Source organism: Eutrema salsugineum, unplaced genomic scaffold, assembly GCF_000478725.1.
Source record: "Eutrema salsugineum unplaced genomic scaffold, Eutsalg1_0 scaffold_1, whole genome shotgun sequence".
NCBI lineage: Eukaryota > Viridiplantae > Streptophyta > Magnoliopsida > Brassicales > Brassicaceae > Eutrema > Eutrema salsugineum.
Genome location: NW_006256909.1, coordinates 21,131,152 through 21,141,298, shown reverse-complemented (window position 1 = coordinate 21,141,298; position 10,147 = coordinate 21,131,152). Strand labels below are relative to the sequence as shown.

At 45.6% G+C, this 10,147-nt stretch overlaps 1 non-coding gene across 1 annotated transcript; it reads right to left on the bottom strand.

Moving 5' to 3' along the window:
• Positions 1–2,988: 2,988 nt before the first annotated feature.
• LOC112082566 lies at positions 2,989–3,095 on the bottom strand. The gene has a single exon (XR_002897234.1). It is a non-coding gene; the product is annotated as a small nucleolar RNA R71 (small nucleolar RNA).
• Between the last annotated feature and the right edge of the window lie 7,052 nt (positions 3,096–10,147).

Below are 10,147 nucleotides of genomic sequence, written 5' to 3'. Positions count from 1 at the left end.
TCAAACTTAGGGACTTTAAACAAAGTGCTATTGGGAGACACCCCAAGCTTATCCTTGTACATAGTTCTTTTGATTTCTTTTTTTTTTTTTATGTTTTAGAACATTTTGATGGGTTTTGTGAGTTGGTCTCAGGTTCCAAGTGACATTTGGAGGCCATGGCTCAGGCCAAATTGAATTGGGGCATGTGAGAAAGCTGAGAAGAAGGTTTAAGGCTTGGAAACAGGTGAAAGCCGGTGTGTTACATGGGTGTGCGGCTCAGTGAAGCCAGAAACCAGGCCGCAGCAGAACTCGCCTTGAACATCTACTTAGGCCTGCGAGTTATTCACTTAGCAGAAGGAGATCTGAGCACAAGAAAATGCTAAGTGTCAAGGATTGCGACTTGGGTCTGCGACGTGAATGGACAGAAGACCAGGCCGCACACATACTCGCAATTCACACCGGCTTAGACATACGGGCTGGGTGCAAGGAGAACCAAGTCGCACAGGAGGAAAAGAAGTCGAGATGCCTAAGTGACGAGAACTGCGGGTTGGTCATGCGGCTTAGCACAAGAGGAGGTCAGGTCGCAGCAGAACTCGCAAATAAGACCGGCTCGGAAGCGCGAGAAGTTCCGAGAGAATCCAGGCTGCACACAAAATAAAGACCCTGTGGTGTCTAAGTGTAAAACCATGCTAGATGGTCATGCGGCCTAACTCAAGAAGGGACCAAGGCGCATGAAGACTCGCAAATCACACCGAGTTGGACCTGCTAGCTGATGCTCAAGGCTCCCAGACCGCACACCAAACAAAGGATCCAGAAATGCCTAAGTACCAGATTGTGCGACCTGGTCATGCAACTTGGAAGCACGAAAGACCAGGCCGCAGACAGGTTCGCAATTTACACTAGGGGTTTGGGAAGGTGATCGGATGTGATGAAGGTGGTGGAGGGTGATGAATGAGGTGGAGTGGGGATTAGTGAGGTGGAATGAGGTGAAGTGGGTGGTTTGGGGTCGGGTTTGATCTGAACGACCATTTGCCGCGGTCAGGAGTCACGCGACCGCGGTAAACAGGTGCTTGGCCGCGGTCAGGAATACGCGACCATGGTCGACCATACGTTTTCTGCGGTCAGAACGTCTGCGACCGCGGGGGCTTATTTCACCCGACGACCCAAGAAGAGCGTTTAGTACCCGGTTTGTTCCAGGCTGACCCGCGACACTTACCCTTCACTATAAATAGATTTTAGGACCAGAAACCTAATCATCTTTTATCTTATCTCATTTCCTGCCTGTTTTAGCTTAAAGAACTTGCCACTTTTTTGAAACTTGATTAATATAATCTGATATCTCGTTTTCACGTGAGAATCTTGTTCTTGTTTATTTTCTTTTGTTCTCCAGCATCAAACTCCTTATCATGACTAGCTACATGTCTTGCAAAGGACTCAGTGAGCTCGTTATGATCAGTGAGTAGTCGTTTAAGAGGTTTTAGATAGGTAGATTAGGGTGCTTTCATGATAGATTAGCGAGTTTAAGGGTCTAGTCTTGCATGTTTCATTCTTTAACCGACAAGATCTCTAAGCTGGATCCAAGCACATCACTTGCAGTTCAGATCTGAGACATATCTCGCATCAAAAGTGTTCGTAGGAATGTCTGAACCAATCGGTTAGAGGTTTAAGAGTCTTTCATCGCGAGAGTGATAGTTTGAACTTTTAAATGACTTATTGAACTGGATCTTAAAGCTGACTAATTCATGCTTCTCAAAAGGAATTTTGGTATGAAATAGGATCAGTTTAGATGTTTAATACTTTCATGAGAAGATTATCATAACTTGAGTTCATGTTAAATGAAACCGCTTGATAATATTGATTCATTAGCTCGCTAGTTTAGCTTGGAAGCACCCAAGTCTTTGAGCCTGTCTAAAGCCTCTGCCTTTATCATATATCATCATCATCCGATTATTTACTGGTATATTTATCATCATTTGCATCCTCACTTAGTTTAAATATCATCCTTTGTTTCATTTTCATGTTTATTTGCTTGCTAAGTAGATTAGTTAAAAACCCTTGTTTGATCATCTTGACTTAAGATCACAAGTAACATAGACTAGTGCCTCATACACAAGTTTGGATTGATAACCCCGTGTACTACAAGACAGGGGATTGATAACCTCTACAAAGAGCCTTGAAAACTCTTAGTTATCAATTGGCGCCGTTGCCAACTTGTAGGAGCATTAGTCTCTTATTTGTTCTTGAGATCAAGACTTTACTTTCTTTTGTTTTACTAACTCTTTTACAAGTTCTGGCTTTGCTTTCAGGTGCATGAAAACCAGGTCTCCCAGCACAGAACCGCCTCTCCGTTACGACAACAACATCAACCGAATCAAAAGGCAAGCACGCGAGAGAGAAAGGCACTTTGAAAGGCTTGGTATGGTAGAACAGCAAAGGATTGAGCAGCAAGCTCAAGATGCCGAGCACCAGGCTCAGGCTAATCAAGCGCAGGCTGAGAGGAACGAGCAACAGGCCTACGTTAACCAACAACAGGCTCAAAGAAATGAACGGCTTGCTCAACAGAATCAACATCAAGCCAACAGAAATGAGCAGCAAACCCATCATGTTCCTCCGCCTCCGCCACAAGCTCAGAGACAACCTCCTCTGGTTTTTGTTTGAGAAAATGACCGAGCTAATGCGCACCAATATAGAGCCGGGATACAAGCACCACCTGTGCAAAACAACAACTTTGAAGTTAAAGCTTCTTTGCTCAATATGGTGCAGAACACCAAGTTTCACGGTCTACCCGGAGAGGATCCTCTAGAGCATCTTGATCAATTTGATCGAGTTTGTAACCTGACAAAGATAAATGGCGTATCAGAAGATAGTTTCAAGCTACGCCTGTTTCCATTCAGCCTCGGTGATAAAGCTCACCAATGGGAAAAGAACCTCCCGAGGGGTTCTATACAAACGTGGGAGCAATGCAAGCTGGCGTTCTTATAAAAGTTTTTCTCTACCTTACGCACAGCCAAGCTAAGGAATCAGATTTCAAGTTTCACGCAGCACAACAATGAGAGTTTTAGTGAATCTTGGGAACGGTTCAGGAGTTATACCAACCAATGCCCACACCACGGCTTCTCGGAGGCCTCCCTTCTGAGTACTCTATACCGAGGTGCCCTCCCCAAGATCAGAAACATACTTGATACAGCCTCAAACGGAAAATTTCTTGGGAAAGAGATTACTGCAGCAATGGAACTAGTGGAGAACCTCGCCATGTCTAATGACACGTATGGAGAAGATTTTGACAGGGCAAACGGTTCAGAGGGATCTAGTAAAGAACAGCGCATGGAGAAAGATATAAGAGAGCTACAGAGGAAGCTTGACAAGGTCCTCATGGCTACACAGAAGCCAATACACTTTGTCGGCGAGTTTGATGAGCAAGGGCCGAGCTTTGATAATGTCAATGAAGATGGTCTAACTCAAGAAGAGATAAACTACATTGGGAACCAACAAAAGTATCAGCGGTTTAACAACTTTGGGAATAATCCAAACCTCTCTTACCGGAACCCAAATGTAGCTAATCCTCAAGATCAAGTGTACCCTGCTCAACAACACCAACAAAGCTATGCTCCTAAAGCTCCATTTCAAAACAGCTTTCAGCCCAAGCAACAGTTCAGTGGGCAGCAACAGAGTTACAGTCAGCAGAATCAACCGGCTCAAAGCAACAACTTCAACAGCCAACCGCAGCAGCATAAGTTTCCACCAGGGTTCAATCCGCAGCCGATGGGTATTCAGCAACAGAACCAGAGACCGGCTACGAATCAGATGGGTCCTGACGTCTGTGGGCTTCTACAGCAGCTGTTACAGGGTCAGCAACGAGTTGAGAGCCAGCACGCAACAATGCAGCAAGATATCGGAGAGCTTAAGCAAAATCAAGCTTCTACATCATCACGAGGTCCGACTTTACCAGGTAAGCCGGAGCCTAACCCCAAGGAGTATGTGAACGCTATCACATTGAGGAGTGGAAAGGAATTACAACCTCCAGCACATAAAACAAAGCTCATTGAGGACAATGAGAAAATTGGTGGGGAGGCAGCCTCAGATGATGCGCAAGAAGAAGAGATTTTGGAGAAAGAACCGATAAAAGACAAAGGAAAAGAGGTGGAGAAGACCCCTGAGCTTGAAAAGTCATACATCCCACCACCACCTTACCAGCCCAAGATATCATTCCCAGGGCGTTTCAAGAAACAAATCCTAGATAGAGCCAAGGTGGTCTTTGAGAAACACTTGGAGAACACGCAACTGACCTTGCCTATCATAGACGCTTTCTTAGCTATACCACAGCTTGGAATGTTTCTAAAGGATGCTATCCTCAACAAGACAAAGGAGCTCCAGGGTATGGTAATACTGAGTCACGAGTGCAGCGCTATCATTCAAAGGTGGTCTATACCAAGAAAGCATCTGATCCGGGAAGCTTTACCTTGCCGTGTGCCATCCGAGAATCACTGGATATGTTGCGTCTCTCGTCTCGACAATGTAGAAGTCGACAGGCACTATGCAATCTCCTATTCCCAAAAGAATTTCGTGAGCTATTCCTTGAGGTGTTGCATTGGAATCATCAGCTAGACTAATCTTTGCTCTAGTCCTTCACAGGTTTTTAATACCAAGTCTCAAAGCAATTGCCTTGGACATCATGTTAAGACAATCTCCAGAATCACAAAGCACGTTTTTAAACATTTCACCTCTAATAAAACAAGAGATGAGAAACTGACCTACACCTTCGATTTTGTGAAGTGTTCGAACAGGTTTACCTCTTCTGGCATGATTGAACAAGTCTTCTATCTCAGGGATTGATTCCTTGCTCTCACAGAAGTAATGGCCTATCATGAAGTTTTGCAAGCTCTGAAAAAGGTGATTACTTCAGGCAAATTTCGGACTACTTCGTTGAACTCATCGAGCTTTTCTTTGCTGATTTTGTTGGTGTAGTGGCTGCAGTCTTCGGGTCTTTGAAGGTGGATTGAGTAAAGTCAGGCGTGTGGCCCTCCCAAAATAGGTTCTGATGTCCTCTTTTGTCTCCTTGCTGTACCTAAAGAAAACTTGCAAACAACCAAGATGCCATATATCATCGAAACCTGTGTAAAGAGGGATCGATTTCACAAACTTGTTGAATTCAATGAGTCTTTCCCTGGAGATTGGAGCTCCTAATTCTACCATTTTGTCTGGATTGCCTCCTTCTATGAACAGACGATAGTCTTCATCTTCGAGGTAATGCCCTTCATATTCATCCTCATATGTGTTGGGGTCGGTTTTCACCCAAGTAGATAAACCACCTCAGAATGGCTAAGTATGGAAGAAAGATAAGTGGGAGAGCCGTGGTCGCCAAGTGGGAGAGCCGTGGTCGCCAAGTGGGAGAGCCGTTCTCACCATGACAAGTGGAGAGCCGTTCTCACCAAGACAAATGGGAAAGCCGTGCAGATAGGCCAGTAGGGAGAGCCGTGAAAGAAGACAGGTTGACCGAGCCGCATCAAAAGAAATGGGCCGAGCCCCACTTCAACACGTTTGGGCCGAGCCGTGTATCGGTGCGGTGGGCTAGTGATATATTCATAAATTGCATCATTTAATGTACATATTCTAGTCCAAATCATGTCTCATTTGCATGCATTTTAGGTCTTTAAGCATTGTTTTAGGACTTAGGAGATTGCATTAGGTCCAAGAGAGTTTTGCATGGTTTGGAGTGTTAAACAGGTGCTTTTGGAGCCTATTTGGAGTGGAGGATGTGATTCAGATGAAGAAATGGAGTTGAAATGATCAAAAATGGTGAAAAGGAGCAATTTTGGGTTTCTCGGCAAAATGATGTACTGATGGCCGAAGACTCTCGGCCAAAATCCTTCCCGCGGGTAGCTTTCTCGGCCAAAAACACGTACCGCGGTCAAGTCTCTCGGCCAAAATTCCCAGGTGCAGCTACATTTCGGAAATCGCGTCACCGGAAGATCTTGCCGGCCGATTCAGCTTATAGAGTCTTCAACAAAGTTGGAGATACTTGAGTCACGAACCCAGGAGAGGTTGAATAAGGGCATTTGGAGCACTGAGCTGAAAGATACGGTCACCGGAAAACAGGCCTCTCTCGCCCTCATTCCGGAGCAATCCGATATTCCTGAATGATCGCCTGTCCGGGGAACCTTCCGGTCCGATTCAGTTGGCAGGGGCTTCATCAAAGTTGGAGAAGATTGGATCACGATTCCAAAGCAAGTAAAATCATGGAATTAGGAGGCGTGAGCAGAAAGTTAAGCTCGTCGGAAGAAACTCCTGTCTCGCTGCCGTTTTGGACCGAACCGATGAGCTCCGAAGAATGCGAAGGACGGTGCACTTCCAGGCCGATTCAGTTTCCGGTGCCTTCATGAGAATCAGAGACATTTGAGTCCTCTTTCCAGAACGTCCAAGATAATTCAATTCGGAGCTATGAGTAGGAAGATACGGTCTCCGGAATGGACACATGTCTAGACGCCTCTCTCTGATCGTGTAAATGCACTGCAAAGATGAGCCCTCCAGGAAGCTTTCAACTTCCCAGAACCGAAGCTTCCTTCACAAAAGTTGGAGATGTATGAGTCCTCTGTCTTCTGCAACTAGAATCACTCAATTCGGACAAGTATCGTAGAAGTTACACTCTCCGGAATGCGAAGTGGTCCAAGCTGCTCTGAATGCTGCGAGAAAGCCTTGCGACTTGGTCAACTCGCAGGCCTGAAGACGAATGCCTGGAGATTGATGCTGCGAGTTGAGAAGTGCGGGTAAGCTATCAATGGATGAGGTCTGAGGCTCCCGAGCAAGAAAATTGCTACGTCCACAATACTGCGACTTGGGCGTGCTACCTGGGAAGCATGAAGATCAAGTCGCACATACACTCTCAATTTACTCCTAGTTAGGCGTGCTACCTGGTGAAAGAGGTCCAAGCCGCAGTAAAAAGAGGAATGGCCGAGTTTTCTAAGTCATAAAAGATGCGGCTTAGTCGTGCTACCTGGGAACAAAGAAGACCAAGCCGCACAAATGTTCGCAATTTACTCCAAGTTGGGCGTGCTATCTGGTGAAAGAGGTCCAAGCCGCAGCAGAAAGAAGAACGGCCAAGATGTCTAAGTAACAAACCCTGCGGCTTAGGTATGCTACCTGGGAGACACTGGACCAACCCGCAGTAATTCCACTTTACCCACTAAAGCCGGGTCAGGACCCGGTTTGTTCCGGGCTGACCCGGTTCATTAGCACTTAGTATATATAGTTTTTTTGGGTGAAAAACCCTAAATGTTATCTTCTACTTAGTTTTCTCTCTAGTTTTCTTTCCTTTTTAGTGTAAAACGTTTTTGATTAAGAGATATCTGAAGGGATTTGATCATTCCAAGTCTGTTTCTTATCATATCATCATCTCATTTCTACTTCTAATCATGATTAACATCATCTCTTGCAAAAGATTAGATGTGTTCTTCATGATTAGTGAGTAGTCATCTTTTAAACTTCTAGGTGTGTAGATTAGGGTGCTTATATGTTTGATTGGTGATGTTTAGGGTTTAGATTCTCATTCCATTTCCTTAGTTAGCTGCTCCTAATGCCAGATTTCCTTGGGAAAGTGAAATCTGGGTTCATAGGCATTTCATGCACCAAAAGTGTTTGATGAAATGCCTGAATGAGCTAACTTAAGGGTTTATGCCTTTTTCATCATGGGAATGATTTGTTAAATGCATGAATGACATATTAGAAATGTTTCTTAATGCTCATTGATTCATATTTCACAAATGATTATTTGGTTTGAAAGTGGATTAGTGTAGAGATTAATGCCTTCATGAGAGGATTAGTCTAGATTAGAGTTCTAAGCTGAAATGTTTGAGATCATGTGATTGCTTGTTATGTCTTTCTGTATAAGATTCAGTCTTCTTGGTTGAGAGATTGTTTGGTCACTTATTAGGCTTGATGCATTATGCTTGCTGATTGCTTGATTATATCTAATGGTTGTTAGACTTGATTAAGTGATTTGCAAAGGGATTATTGTCATGGGAATGAATTAATCTGATTAAGAAGCCTAGACTAAAGAGTAGCAAGTGTTGCATTATGTTCTTAGCATCATGATTCAATATCTAAAGCACCCTAATCAATGATCACATCTAGAGGTTTAGCTTTTATCATTTGCTTAATCACCATCATCTTGTTTTGTTTGCTTGCTTAGTTCATTAATCATAGCTTATTTGTTTCTTGTTTTATGATTTCTTGTTGCTGGTTTCACAAAACTCATCTTTGATTACTTGACTTAAGAACTATCACATAAACTAGTGCCTAACTACCACACATATGGATTGACACCCCTTATACTACTTTGACAAGGGGATTGATAACCCATCTAAGGCCTTAAAAACATTAGTTATCAGCTAGATCATGTCCCCATGGCAAGTGGGCTGAGCCGTGAAGAAGGCTAGATGGGCCGAGCCGTAAAGAAGCTTGGACGGGCCGAAGCAAAGCCTTGAAAGATGAAGCCCATGGAAAACCCTAGGCGAGATGCAAAGGCGGTCAGCCGCACGAGGCGATAAGGAAATATTCCGAAAATCTCGCCCGAGATTTTCGGCTAGGCGGTTTAGAAAGTTAGTATAAATATATGATGTATGCAATTCATTCCGCCAACTTTGGCAACCCTAAGCAATAAGGACTAAACACTTTACAGCAATAAAAATCCTCTTTTGATCTTACTGTTCTTGCGATTACCCTAGAAGTTTCAGATCCCTTAGTCTCTCTTCACAAATTCTTGGTTGTGTGAGTTTTGGCTCACACAATTTGGCGCCGTCTGTGGGGAATCGAAACTTTCTTACTCTAAATCGACGAGACTTTAAGATCCGAAGAACATGGCGAGCAACACCCCCGACGACAACAACAACAACAACACCGGTAACGGCGCGGAGAACGACGCTCCGACATCGGGCACGACGACGGCAACGATCGAAACCCAGGAGGAGATGCGAAACATGATGGTTGCGTTGATGAAGAAAATCAACGAACAGGATAAAAGAAACGAGGCGATTACAGAGAGGCTCGACGCGATGGCGGCTGAGCGACTGCACCCAACTTGAAGGGCCGGAATTCCCGACCCGATGGATGGAATCCATAGACGCTTCGATTTCTCGACACCTGCAGAAGCCTCAGGGAGCGGCGCGAGAAACCCCTCGGCTCCTCCAATGTCTCGTCTCCTCGACAAACAGACCCCCGCGGCGCCCCGAGTCAACATAACCGAGCTGCCCCCTCTCCGCCGAAACTCGAGGCGACGAGCCGGCGAAGAAGGAAACGATGCGATCGACGTAGACGCCCAGCAGAACGACGAGACCATGAATCCGCAACAAACTGGCTCGGCTCGCCGAATTAGTCAAGAAGAACTCGCCTCGGCACTGAACGGCATCCGGACTGACGAAGTCTCCGATCCGACCCGCGGAGATAACCCAACCGAGGTGGAAGAAAATCTCCAATGGATCGAGCAGGCAGAACGCGAAGACGAGCCGAGGCGAGAGGAGCGGGAGCGACCCCCAAATCAAAGGGAATGACTCACGCACAAACTCTCGAGCTCAAAGAGCTGCGAGCCCCTATGGCTCGGACAGTGGCTGAAATACGCGCCATGAAATCTCAAGTGCACAACACGACAAGTGCCGCGCCCGAAATCGATCGAATGCTTGAAGAAACTCAAAGAACCCCGTTCACTGCAAGAATCACGGAGGCCAGGATTCCCGAGCCGGGGAAGGTGAGAATCCTGTTCTACGAAGGACCAACCGACCCAAAAGCACACATCACCGCGTTTCGAATAGCGATGGGATGAGCCTTCACAAAGAACGCCGCTAAACTCACCGAACGCGAAGTAGATGCCGGATACTGCCTGCTCTTCGTGGAGCATCTCAAGGGAGCCGCGCTCGAATGGTTTTTGAGGCAGGAGCGCAATTCTATCGGCAGTTTTCAACACCTCTCCGCTTTGTTCCTTAAACAGTACTCGATGTTTATGGACAGAGGAACATCTGATGCCGACCTGTGGACACTATCCCAAGGACCGAACGAGCCGCTTCGGGATTACATGGCAAGGTTCAAGGCAGTCGTATCCAAAATAGAAGGGATAAGCGACAAGGCTGAACTCGAGGCTCTGAAACGATCTTTGTGGTACAAGTCTGAGTTTCGACGGGAG